The following is an 11959-nucleotide window of genomic DNA, read 5'->3' as shown; positions in this document are numbered from 1 at the left end:
ATTAGGCTATATGAAAGTCATGACCAGGAAAAGAAGGTAGTGTTCATTTTTAAAGAAATAATTGAGCAAAATTGCCTTGATGGGATTAAGTGACTTGCCCAAAGTCACACAGCTAGATATTTATTAAGGGTCTGAGGCCAAATTTGAACTCCGGTCCTCCAGACTGCAGGACCAGTACTCTATCCTTTGCAATACTTAGCAGCCCCAGTATAATGTATTATAAAGACTGAGTTAATGGATGAGAAAGGAATGTACTGGGAGGAAGGGAAAGGAGAGGTAGAAAGGGCTAAGTTATTTCACATAAAAGAGGCAAGAAAAAGCTTTTGCAATGGGTTGGAAGGGAAGAAGGTGAGGGGGAGTGAGTGAGTCTTCACTCTCATGGAAAGTGGCTCAGAGAGGAAATAACATACATAGAATTCAGTGTAGGGATCTATTTTTACCCCCAGAGGAAAGTAGAAGAGAAAAGGAATGGGAGAATGGACAAGGGGGATGGGAGAAATGGTTGTGATAGAAGAGAGGAAAGATTGTGAGAGAGGGTAGTCAAATACAACATACTTTTGAGGAGGGTAAGAGTGATGATGCTGATGATGTCCTCCTTTCTCGAAGAAAATCATTAGTATGAGACTGAGACTGGATATGAATTGCTATCATCTTGAATCCAAAGTCAGAGACTGGATTCAAACTCCCATCCTTCTGATTCCAAAGTGAGTCCTCTAACCACTACACCCCCAGAGTGAGAGGAAGGAAAATAGAAAAAATGGAGATGGGGAAATATATGGTAGAGGGAAATACAGCTGCCAATAGTAACTATGGAAAAAATAATGAAACAAATTCCCTGATGCACTAAGAATGCCATCCCTCCCAAAGGTAGAAATGATGGAATATGAATACAGATTGAAGCACACTACTTTTTCTCTCACTTTATTTGAGTTGAGATTTCTCTTTGTGTCTGTGTGTATGAACACACACACACACGCTAAATTTCCTTCTACAGCATGACTATTAACAGTACTTTTTAAGTTAATGATGTTAATTATTTTGAGTTTTACAATTTTCCCCCAATCTTATTTCCCTCCCCCATGCTCATATTATAGTACTTTTTAAAAAATAGAAAAAATATTACTCATTCAAATTCACATTCCACAGTTTGTTTAACCAATCAGATTTGATGGGCATCCCCTGAATTTACTAGTCATTGCTACCACCAAAATAGCTGCTATAAATTTTCCGTATCAGTCAGTATTTTTTCCTTTTTAAGATCTCTTTGGGATATAGAACTAATAATTATATGTTTGGATTAAAGAGGATGCTCATTTTTATAGCCCTTTGGGCATAGTTACTAAATTCATTCCAGAATGGTTCACTTGGTTCAGTACTCCAATAGAATGCATTAGTGTCCCAATTGGGAGACTTTTAGCTAATCCCCATTACAGCTATTCTTCACTGATGGTCTTTGATGTTGCTCTTCAATTTAAGGAAAACTCCATTTGTTCTTCTGCTTGCTAGTGGAATGGAATGAGTCCTGTACTTTGTCTAAAGCTTTTCAGTATCTATTGCAATAATCATAGGATTTTTGTTAGTTTTGTTATAGATATGGACAATTAGGATAATTTCCTCACTACCACCCACTCCAATAATGAAGAACCCCCTGCATTCCTGATGACTTGCCTGAACTGATGTTGAGTGAATTGAAGAGAAGCAGAAGAACATTGTCCACATTAACAGTAAATTGTCTGATAATGAAATATGTTGGACTTGCTTTTTTCAGAAATACAATAATAGAAGAAAGTCTAAAGAATCCGTGATGAAAAATAGCATCCAAATCCAGAAAAGAAAATGTTGGTTCTGATTTTAGGTAAAAGTTTACTATTTTCAATTTTTAAAAGTTGTTTTATGTTTAATGTTTTTTTCTCATTTTTTCCTTTTTCCTACTGCTTTTTCATTGACACCATTGTTAATATGGAAATATGTTTAATATAATTATCCCTGTATATTCTATATTAGATTGCTTTCTTTCAGGGAGGAAAGAAGTGATATAAAAAATAAACAAAAACATTGTGTGACCACTTCACCTATCAGGGTGGTTAAAATAACAAAAATGAAAAATGATGAATATTGGAGAGAAAAACTGGAGAACTTTTCAATTAATTGGGGAAAAATGAACAAATTATGCAATATGAATTCAATGGGATAATAATGTTTATCAAGGAAGACTACAACGTCAGGGAAGTGGTGCCATGAGATAAAAAGACCGTTCATAGAATCATTCTATTTCTGAATTTTTATGCCTGATAATGATCATATGATGATAAATTGAAAGGTGAAATTAGAAATCATGGAAAACAGAATTCAAGCAGTATTAAGGATAATCTAGAATAGGTCAGCAAACTAATATAAAAAGAATTTTGGAGACTTGATTTAAAACACAGATCGTATAATTATAGATTCAAATTTGATTTCCTGTACCATACTTGCACAAAATCATCTTGACAACACTCAATCACAACTAAAGGCAGAGTCAATGAACCATTTATATTCCTCCCTTACCTTTTGATAATGGATGAAAATCTGATTCAGATACTTCTTTCTTTGATGAATACTTTGAAAAATAATGCAAATCTGTGAAAACTGATATTAATAAAAGTTTTGGGGTTATATAATCTTGTATATACATTAGATCATTAGAATTGCAATGTTTCTTCCTTAAGGATATGATTTCTCTCTCATCACATTCAGCTTAGATCATTGAATACCATGGAAACAATGTAAAGACTAACAAACTGCCTTCTATGGGGGGTGGGGGGGAAGGTAAGGAAGATTACAGGAAAAAGTGTAAAATTCACTTTAAATAAAATCTTTCTAAAAAAATTGTAAACCCCCTGGGAGATAAGTACCATATAAATTACTAGATTTCTCTCAGATAGAATATGATACATCTGTAGCTCACACATTCTGAATGAATCATTCAGCTATACCTTACTACTAAGAGTCCTGAGTGATATTGTAGACAAAGTATTCTCAAATCTTTTCTCTCTGTTGGTTGAAACCTTTCTTGAATTTGAGACGACAAATTTATAGATATTTGGAAGGGAACTCCAAGGTCATTCACTCTAACCACTTCATTTTATAGAAATATAATAATAAAATATACAGAGCATTTAAGCAATCTCTGCAAAACATGCAGATAGTAGAAATCAAAAAAGATATCTGAACCCAGAACCTATATCTCCCATTTATTAATCTCAATTTCAAGTTCACCATGATTGGTGTTTTCACTCAATACTTCCAGGAATGAAAGCTGGACTATATAATAGGAACCAACATTTTTTTTAATCAGAAATGAACTTTTAGTTCAATGAAGACAGAATTATTTAAATAGACAGGAGTCTTGTTTTAGTGACTTCTCTGGCAATAGTTTTCTCTCCATGTCACTTGGTAATTTTTTTTTTTTTGTTTTGGGGGTAGTTTTGGTAAGTCAGTGGGGTTAAGTGACTTGCACAATGTCATAGAGTTAGGGAATTATTAAGTGTCTGAGGCCAGATTTGAACTCTGCGCCATCTAGCTGGCCCCCTTGTTAATTCTTAAGGAACTATTTTTTTTTATACTCTAAATCTAGAGAAGTTAGGTCATAGTAATGAGACAGCATGAGATAGTGCTTTGCCTTTTAAATCATAGAACCTTGTTTGGAGACTTTTTTCTGCCATTTAATAGCACATGATTGGTGAATCAAAACATCTTATTGAAACTAATTTTTTCTCTAATAAATTTTCAATATTGATTAAGGTATTCTTTACCTCACAGGGGTTTTGTGAGTAAATCATTCTTTAATATCCATCTAAATGTTTTATCTATATTATGTTAGTGAGTAAAAATAATATTGAATGTAATTTTCATTTTGACTACCTATGATTTCCTTTTAATATGCCCCAATCTTATTTTTAAAATGCAGTTCTTACTGTTTTAGTATCTTTCAAGGTATTTATCATATAATTAAATAGATGTGGTTTGATTAGATCACATTTAAGTAACTAATTTGAAATCTCAACTTATTTTCTCAGTTTTGGTATTTTACTTCCCCCCCCCGTCACACCATATGTTTTCTGTAAGAGAAAGAATGAGTGAGATGTATGCCAGAATAATCCTATGCCAATTTATAGCTGTAATGGCAAAGACTTATGGACAAATCACCCATGGCACAAGAAATAACGAAAAGCGAGAGATAATGGGAAATGAGTATTACTCATTTGGCCTTGAAACATAGGGGAAAGCATTTGTAAAACTCTATGTACATAATATCATATGCATTGTTCAATTTCATTCTAAAAAGACTGCTTCCTTGGAATCAGAATGCTTTCTTCTTCTATCCACATAACAATGTCATATATATCAGTTTTATCTGAAACAATCACTGGATTGTATCTTATCATGTATAATTATATTTAAATATGTTGTAATAACTATTCAACTGAAAAGAATTTTCTTTAATTTGGCATTTATGTTTTTTAATTCTTTTATTTTTTCCAACTACATTCAAAGATAGTTTTCAACAGTCATTTGTGCAAAATTATGTATTTCATATTTTTCTTCCTCCCTTCCTGTTGTCTTCCCATTCGCTTGAAATGGAGCAATCTCTTATAGATTATACATAGATAACTATGTTAAACAAATTTCAATATTATTCATGTTATTAAAGAAAAATCAGAATAAAAAGAAAAAATGAGAGAGGAAAATGATGAAATATAAAACAAATCTTAAAATTGAAAACAATAAACTTTTATCTGTATTTAAACTCCACTGTTCTTTTTCCTGGATGTGGATGATATTTTTTCATTATGAATATTTTAGAATTTTATTCTGAGATGAACAAGACCATCAGAGTCAATGGTCACATAAGTTCCTGTTATGAGTACAATATTACTTTGATTTTGCTCATTTCACTCACTTGTTTTTGTTTGAAAATCTTGCCAGAATTTTCTTAAGTCCTATCCCTCATGATTTCTTACAGGAAAATAGTACTCCATCACATTCATATATGCCAGAATTTATTGAGACATTCAACAATTAATGGACATCTCCTCAATTTCTGATACTTTGCCACTACAAAAAAAGTATAAATATACATTTTTAAAATTTGGATCTTTTACCCATTTTAATGATCTCTTTGGGACAGAGATCTAATTCTGTTTTGCTAAATAAGAAGGTGTGCAAAATTTTGTAGTCCTTGATGCATGGTTCCAAATTGCTTTTCAGGATGGTTAAATCAGCTTGCAATTCTATTAACTGTTTTAGTGTCAACCTGCTTTTCTTACATACCCTCCAACACTGATTATTTTCCTTTTTTTTTTTTTACATTGGTCGATATGATAGGATACTTCATAGTACTTTTGATTTGCATTTCACTCTTTTCTTTTTTCTCTTTGCAAAGCAATAGGGTTAAGTGACTAGTCCAGGGTCACACAGCTACGTAACAATTAAGTGTTTGAGAACCTATTTGAGCTCAGTTCCACCTGACTCCAGGGCCATTGCTCTATCTCTTTTAAATAATTTAGACTATATTTCTTGACTATAAATTACTTTAATTTTTCAAATGAAAATTGCTTATTCATACCCTTTGTCTATTTGTTAACTTGCATGACTTCTTATAAATTTTAGTCAATTATCATTATATTTTAAAAATTAGTCCTTCGTCATAAATATCAGTAGTGATTTTTCCCTGACTTACTGCATACCTTTTGATCTTGGTAGCAATTATTTTATTTATGCATATACTTATAAATGTAATATAGTCAAAATTATCAGTTTTATATTTTATTATATTCTCTGTTTCTTGTTTGGTCATGAGCAACTCCATTCTCCATGGATCTAACAGATAACTTTTCCTTGTTTCCCTAACTGCCTTGCTAAATCATAATTTATATCTAAATTCTTTATCCATTTTGACTTTATCTTGATAAAAGATGTGAAAAGTACCATACAGTTTTCTAGTTTTGACAATAGTTTATGTCCTAGTAAAAGCTCAAGGTTTGTAGGTGCCATTATACAGAAGAGAAAAAAAGAAAGTCCCCCTTCCTAAGTTTTCTAAAATTCTTTTGATCTTCTTATCTTCCTTCTTGTTTATTTTGTGAATAAATTTATCTAATTCTGAAGAGAGGGAGGTTGATGTCCCCCAATATTGTAATTTTGTTGTCTATATCTCCCTTTAAAGTTTTGATATTATAAACCCTTGGTGCATATATATTCAGTATTGCTTGCTTATGGTATCCTTCAGAGAGATGTATTTTCCATCCTTATCCATTTTTTTAAAATTGTATTCATTTGTGAAAGTGGGGTTAAGTGACATGCTCAAAGTCACATAGCTAAGCAATTATGAAGTGTCTGAGTCAGGATTTGAGCTCAGGTCCTCCTGACTCCAGGGCCTGTGCTCTACCCACTGCACCACCCTCCTTATCCCTTTTAAATGAAACAGTAGTCGTGAAGGAGCTAAAATAGATTTATTGAGATGTAAAATGAAAAGCTTTTGTAGAATTGGCATTACTCAAACCAGAAAAACTTTATAAACACTAATAGAAATGAGGTGAAGATCAATCATGATGGAATTGTTCATTTCAGTAGTACAATAATCAAAGCAATTTTAAAAGTCTTGTGCTGGAAAATACGATCCATACCTAGAGAAGTAACTGTGGAGTTTAAATGAAGACCAAAGTTTATTACCTTCATTTTTTAAAAGTTGTCTAATGTATAATGTCATTTTTATCTCTCTAATGTTTTCTTTTTTTTCCATTTGTATCTGATTCCTCTCTCATAATGTGATCAGTAAAGATCTATGTTTAGCATGGTTATAAATATAGAGTCCATATCAGATTGCTTTCTGTCAGGGGGAAGGGAGGGAGAGAGACAACTATAAAACTCAAACCTTTACAAAAAAATGATTGATAAGATCAGTCATTGCATATAGTTGGGAAAATTATTAAATAAAATATAAAAATTAAAATAAAGTAGATTCGATGACTTTATTCTTGCACAGATTCAGGGAATGTAAAATACTGAATTGAGAAGAGACAAAATTTCAGGCAGGAGTACTTGATATGCGATGACAAAAGAGTAAAACCTCATCTATGGAGAATTACAAATAGACAAGCATGCTTAGCACATTTAATAAGTTTTAAGTAACAACAGGTAACTTTTTGAAAAGTTTCGAGGATGTGAATTGAGCATGTGAAAAGCTTTTTTTTTTTCATTCTAATAATAGGAGTGTAAGATTGTGGAGGCAATGGGAAAATCCTGAAACCTCTTGAGTCATTGTGACATGATCAGATATATGATCCAACTGTAGAAAGGTGAAAGATAAAAGAATATAAATGTCTATCACTTGCAGAATGACTAAAAATTAGTGGATTATAAATAGATTGAAGTATTAGTGCCATTTTTCAGAAAGATGTAATAGAACCTTTGGAAAACAGGGATAAATTGTGAAATAATCCAAAGCAAGGAATGAAGAATCATGAATCAATATATGCAAATTTTACAATAAATTACACTCAAAGAGCCACCAAAAGTAAGGTCACAAAATTTTTATCACTAGCATGAATCATAGATATGGTGACCACCTCATGATTTATAACTTCTTTATGGTTAAAAGGGAATAATATATAAAACTGGATCTTTGTGGTTGACCAACATTTAGAATAAAGATAATTCACATGTATGTTGAAACACACAAACAAAATTTTGAACATTCTTCTTTACAATCTTAAGATAAAGCCATGAGATAAACTTAATATTAGTGTTTGAAACATCAAATAAGTGTACTCATGAATACTATTGTAGTCATACCTGAAATGATGAAAGAGATTTTCAAGAACTGAGAATGTGAAAATAATCATTATTTCAAAGGCACAAAGGATTAAATAGAAAGCATCGTAATGGAGAAATTATAAAACTGGTAGATAGAAAATATTAATAGATAATTTTATATTATTCCTTCATGACACTTAATTTAGAAAATATTTTTTTCATTGCTATAATAACATCCTTATTCCTAAGACTGTAAATCAGGGGGTTAAACAAAGGAGTTAAACATGTGTAAAAAAGAGAAAGAATTTTGCCTGTTCCTGATCTGTAACTGGCCTTTGGTTGTAAATATGCAACAATAGCAGATCCATAAAATAAACCCATAACTATGAGGTGGGAGGAGCAAATGGAAAAAGCTTTTGATCTTCCAATTACTGTTGGAAGTTTGTGAATGGAAATGAAGATTCTAGTTTAGGAGCTGAGTATCAACATACAGGGAAAAAAGCCAAATAAAATAATGTCTGCATAGACTAAGACGTCATTCCAAAATGTGTCTCCACAAGACAACAGCATTAATGATGACATGTCACAGTAAAAGTGATTAAGTACATTAGAATCACAGAAAGGTAATGAAAATACCTGGTATGTCTGCACTATTAAGATGGGCACCCCACTTACCCAGGAGACAATCACTAACTGAGTACACATCTGGTGGTTCATAATAAGAGTATAATACAGTGGCTTACAGATGGCCACATAACGGTCATATGCCATCACAGCCATGAGAAGAGTCTCAGTGAATGCCATAGCAAAAAAGAAGAAAAACTGAGCAGCACAGGCCAACAAAGAAATACTTTTGTTCCTAGTCCAAAGATCAGACAACATTCTCGGAAGAACAACAGATGTGTAGCAAATTTCTAGGAAGGCAAAATTCCCTAGGAAAAAATACATGGGTGTTTGGAGAGCTGTATCAGTTTTTGTAATTATAATAATGAGGCCATTTCCAATAAGAATATTTAAATAAACAACTAAGAAAATACCAAAAAGAATATCTTGAAGATTGGGTAAATCAGAGAATCCTAAAAGAATAAGATCATTCGAGCGGCTGAGATTTGTTTCTGTCTTTATTTCCATGGATTTCTTCTCTGAAAGTACTGGATCCAGGACAGATAATTCACATCAGAATGCAACGACTGACTCCTTTTCTGTAAAAAGAGGATGTTCAGTTACATTACTGCTAAGTTGCATATTAAAAAACTAATCTTTTAAAATCCTAACTCTTCCCTCAAATTGTGCCTTGGGTCATGTTCATTTCTATTATTTATGGTGTTCCCCCGTAAAGACCTATACAGCAATAAAAGGTTTTAACAGATATTTTAAGGTCCATAATAATATCAATATCCCAAAATCTGCTTTAAACTTTCCCTTTAAAAATTGTGTGACTATGATTGGAGGAGATAAGTCTTAATGTAGAGCAAAGCCCTAGCCATATTAAAATTGCAAATAACCCCAGATATCAAAAATATGTACCAGGTTTAATAATATATTTACTGTTCATCCATTTAAAATACCCTTTCTTAAGAGTGTACATCACTTATTTTGTAAAGAACTGTTGTCACTCAGTCAATTTTAGTTACTCGTGTTCAGCCCCTTTTGACCCAATTTGGGATGGTCGTCACAACAATACCGGAATGATTAGATGTTTCTTGCTCCAGAATATCCATTTTTGGAATTGTACAGATTAACACACCTAGGAAGCATCTGAGGCTGAATTTGTCTTTGGTTAACAAACATGCATACATAAATACATGCAGATTTTTTTCTTCATATATTCTGTATTAAGATTGTGTCTCTGAATAGATTATAAACTTCTTTGGGCAGGAATTTTGTATTCTTTGACTTTATGTACCTAGTTTTATCCTCTATAGCAATTTATTGATAAATGATTATCAGATATCAAGGTATTTCAGGTTATTATTTCTAAAGCTTTACGCACGTCTGCTGCCCCAAATATATATATATCCCTTTGATTTATTTCTAATTTCCATTAATCACTTGATTATATATTATATGTCTAGTAAGATTTTGAGACTATATTGCTTGTAAGGTCTTCCTGATTACTAAACAACCTCCCTGCCTAGCTAGTGACATTTTAGTCTTCATGATGTCATCTCTTTCCAAATGGATAGTGATATGGTTACTTATAGAGTTTTATAAAAAGATACTTATTTTATGAGAAACAACTATGTTGTACAATGAATAGATCGTCAGACCTGGAGTAAGGAAAGATAGTCTTTTCAAGTTAAAGTCTGTCTTCAGATATTACTTGCGATAATTCACTTAATCTTTTTTGATTCAGTTTTCTCTCTCCCATAAAATGACTTGAAGAAGGAAATGTCAAAACCTATCAAAATGGAATCGCTAAGAGTAAAATATGATGGAAAAATGACTGAACTACAAGACAACACAGTATTAAGTATACTTTCCTTGATTTCTTCTAAATTAAATGAGTTGCCAATTTAGCAAACAGAAATATATCACAGAAAACAATATTTTTACCACACACATACACACAATCTAATAAGCATTCAAGGAACATGAAGGTTTGCCAAATGCTTTAACAATTGCATTAACAAAGTCTAATTATATTATACTTACAATAATTTGAGAACATCTCAGTCTAATTTATGTCTTTTAACAAAACTGTCAATTTAACCATTTTATTTATGGAATTTTAATGCATGATAAAGATCACATGATTATAAGGTGAATGGTGAAATTAAAAATCAATGAATGCAGAGTATGAAAGGTCATCTAGAATAAGTCATTCATTTTTTCAGGTCAGTAAGCTAAGATGCAAAAAATTTAAGTGACATGAAAAACAGTGTAGTTTAAGAGGAGATTTTGAACCCAGATCTTATGATTATAGATTCAAATTTCTTTCTCTGCACCATGCTTCCTCAAAATCATCTTGATAATGTTCATTCACACCTAAAGTCAGATTCAAAGAAGCATTTAAAGTTCTCCCTTACCTTTTGATAATGGAAGAAAATCAGATTCAGATCCTTCTGTCTTTGATGTATACATTGGAAATAAGGAAAATCTTATTAACAGAAGGTCTTTGGTGGTAGAATCAAGTATAGACATTAGATCATTAGAAGTGCAAAATTCTCTGTGAGAAAATTGCCATGTCAATCATTAAATTACTATCACATTGAATATGATAAATCTTTAACATATATACTGAATAATTCAATTTTACCTTGCTACTAAGAATCATAAGTGATATTGGATATCAACCATTTTCTATAATATGATCTCAAATATTTTCCCACTGTAAGTGAAACCTCTCTTGATTGAGATAATAAATTTAGAGAAGATTGAAATGGAACTCCAAGGACATTCACTCTAACCATTTTAAAGATATAAAACATAAAAAACAAAATGTCTAGTGTATTTAAATGATCTATGTAAAATATACAGATAGTAGAAAACAGAGATGATATTTAAACCCAGATGTAGATGTCCTATATTGTGATTTCAGTTTCAAGTTCAACATGATTGATCTTTCCATTCAATACTTCCAGCAATGAAAGCTAGATTATATATATCAGGAACCAACATTCTTATTGAAAAATTACCTTTGTGTTCAAAGCAGACAATTATTTAAATAGACAGGAGTCCTGCTATTTTATCTTCAATGGGAATAGCTTTCTCCCCAGGTCACTTGTTAATTTTTAATGAGCTATTTTTTTACTTTAAATTTAGAGAAGTTTGCTGCATGAGATATTGGAAAGAGCTCTGAGTTTAAAATCATTGAACCCTGCTTGGAGTCTTCTAAGTAGCACTTAATGATTGGCAAATCAAAACATTACATTGAAACTATTTTATTCTCTATTGAATTTTGAATATGATTCTTACACAGTCTGAGTTTCTTTGAGTAAAGAATTCCTTAGAATCTATCTAAATGTTTTATCCATTTTATTTGACAATGGGAGTAAAAGTAATATTGAACGATCATTTTCATTTTTAACTACCTGTGATTCATTTTAATATTGTCCAATATTATTTTTCAGTGTATTTTATACTCCAATAAAAATGCATGGTATTTAATTTGATCACTTTTATGTAGCCAATTTTCAATCTCAGCTTATTTTCTCAGTTTTGT

General features: G+C 31.6%; 1 pseudogene; it reads right to left on the bottom strand.

Annotated features, from left to right (window-relative positions):
• Positions 1-7974: 7974 nt before the first annotated feature.
• On the bottom strand, positions 7975-8925 carry LOC141519573 (olfactory receptor 10AG1-like; annotated as a pseudogene).
• Between the last annotated feature and the right edge of the window lie 3034 nt (positions 8926-11959).

The sequence above is a fragment of the Macrotis lagotis genome, chromosome 3, assembly GCF_037893015.1.
Source record: "Macrotis lagotis isolate mMagLag1 chromosome 3, bilby.v1.9.chrom.fasta, whole genome shotgun sequence".
In the NCBI taxonomy this organism is placed as follows: Eukaryota; Metazoa; Chordata; class Mammalia; order Peramelemorphia; family Peramelidae; genus Macrotis; species Macrotis lagotis.
Note: the sequence above shows the minus strand (reverse complement) of the source record. Positions and strands in the feature narration are given on the sequence as shown.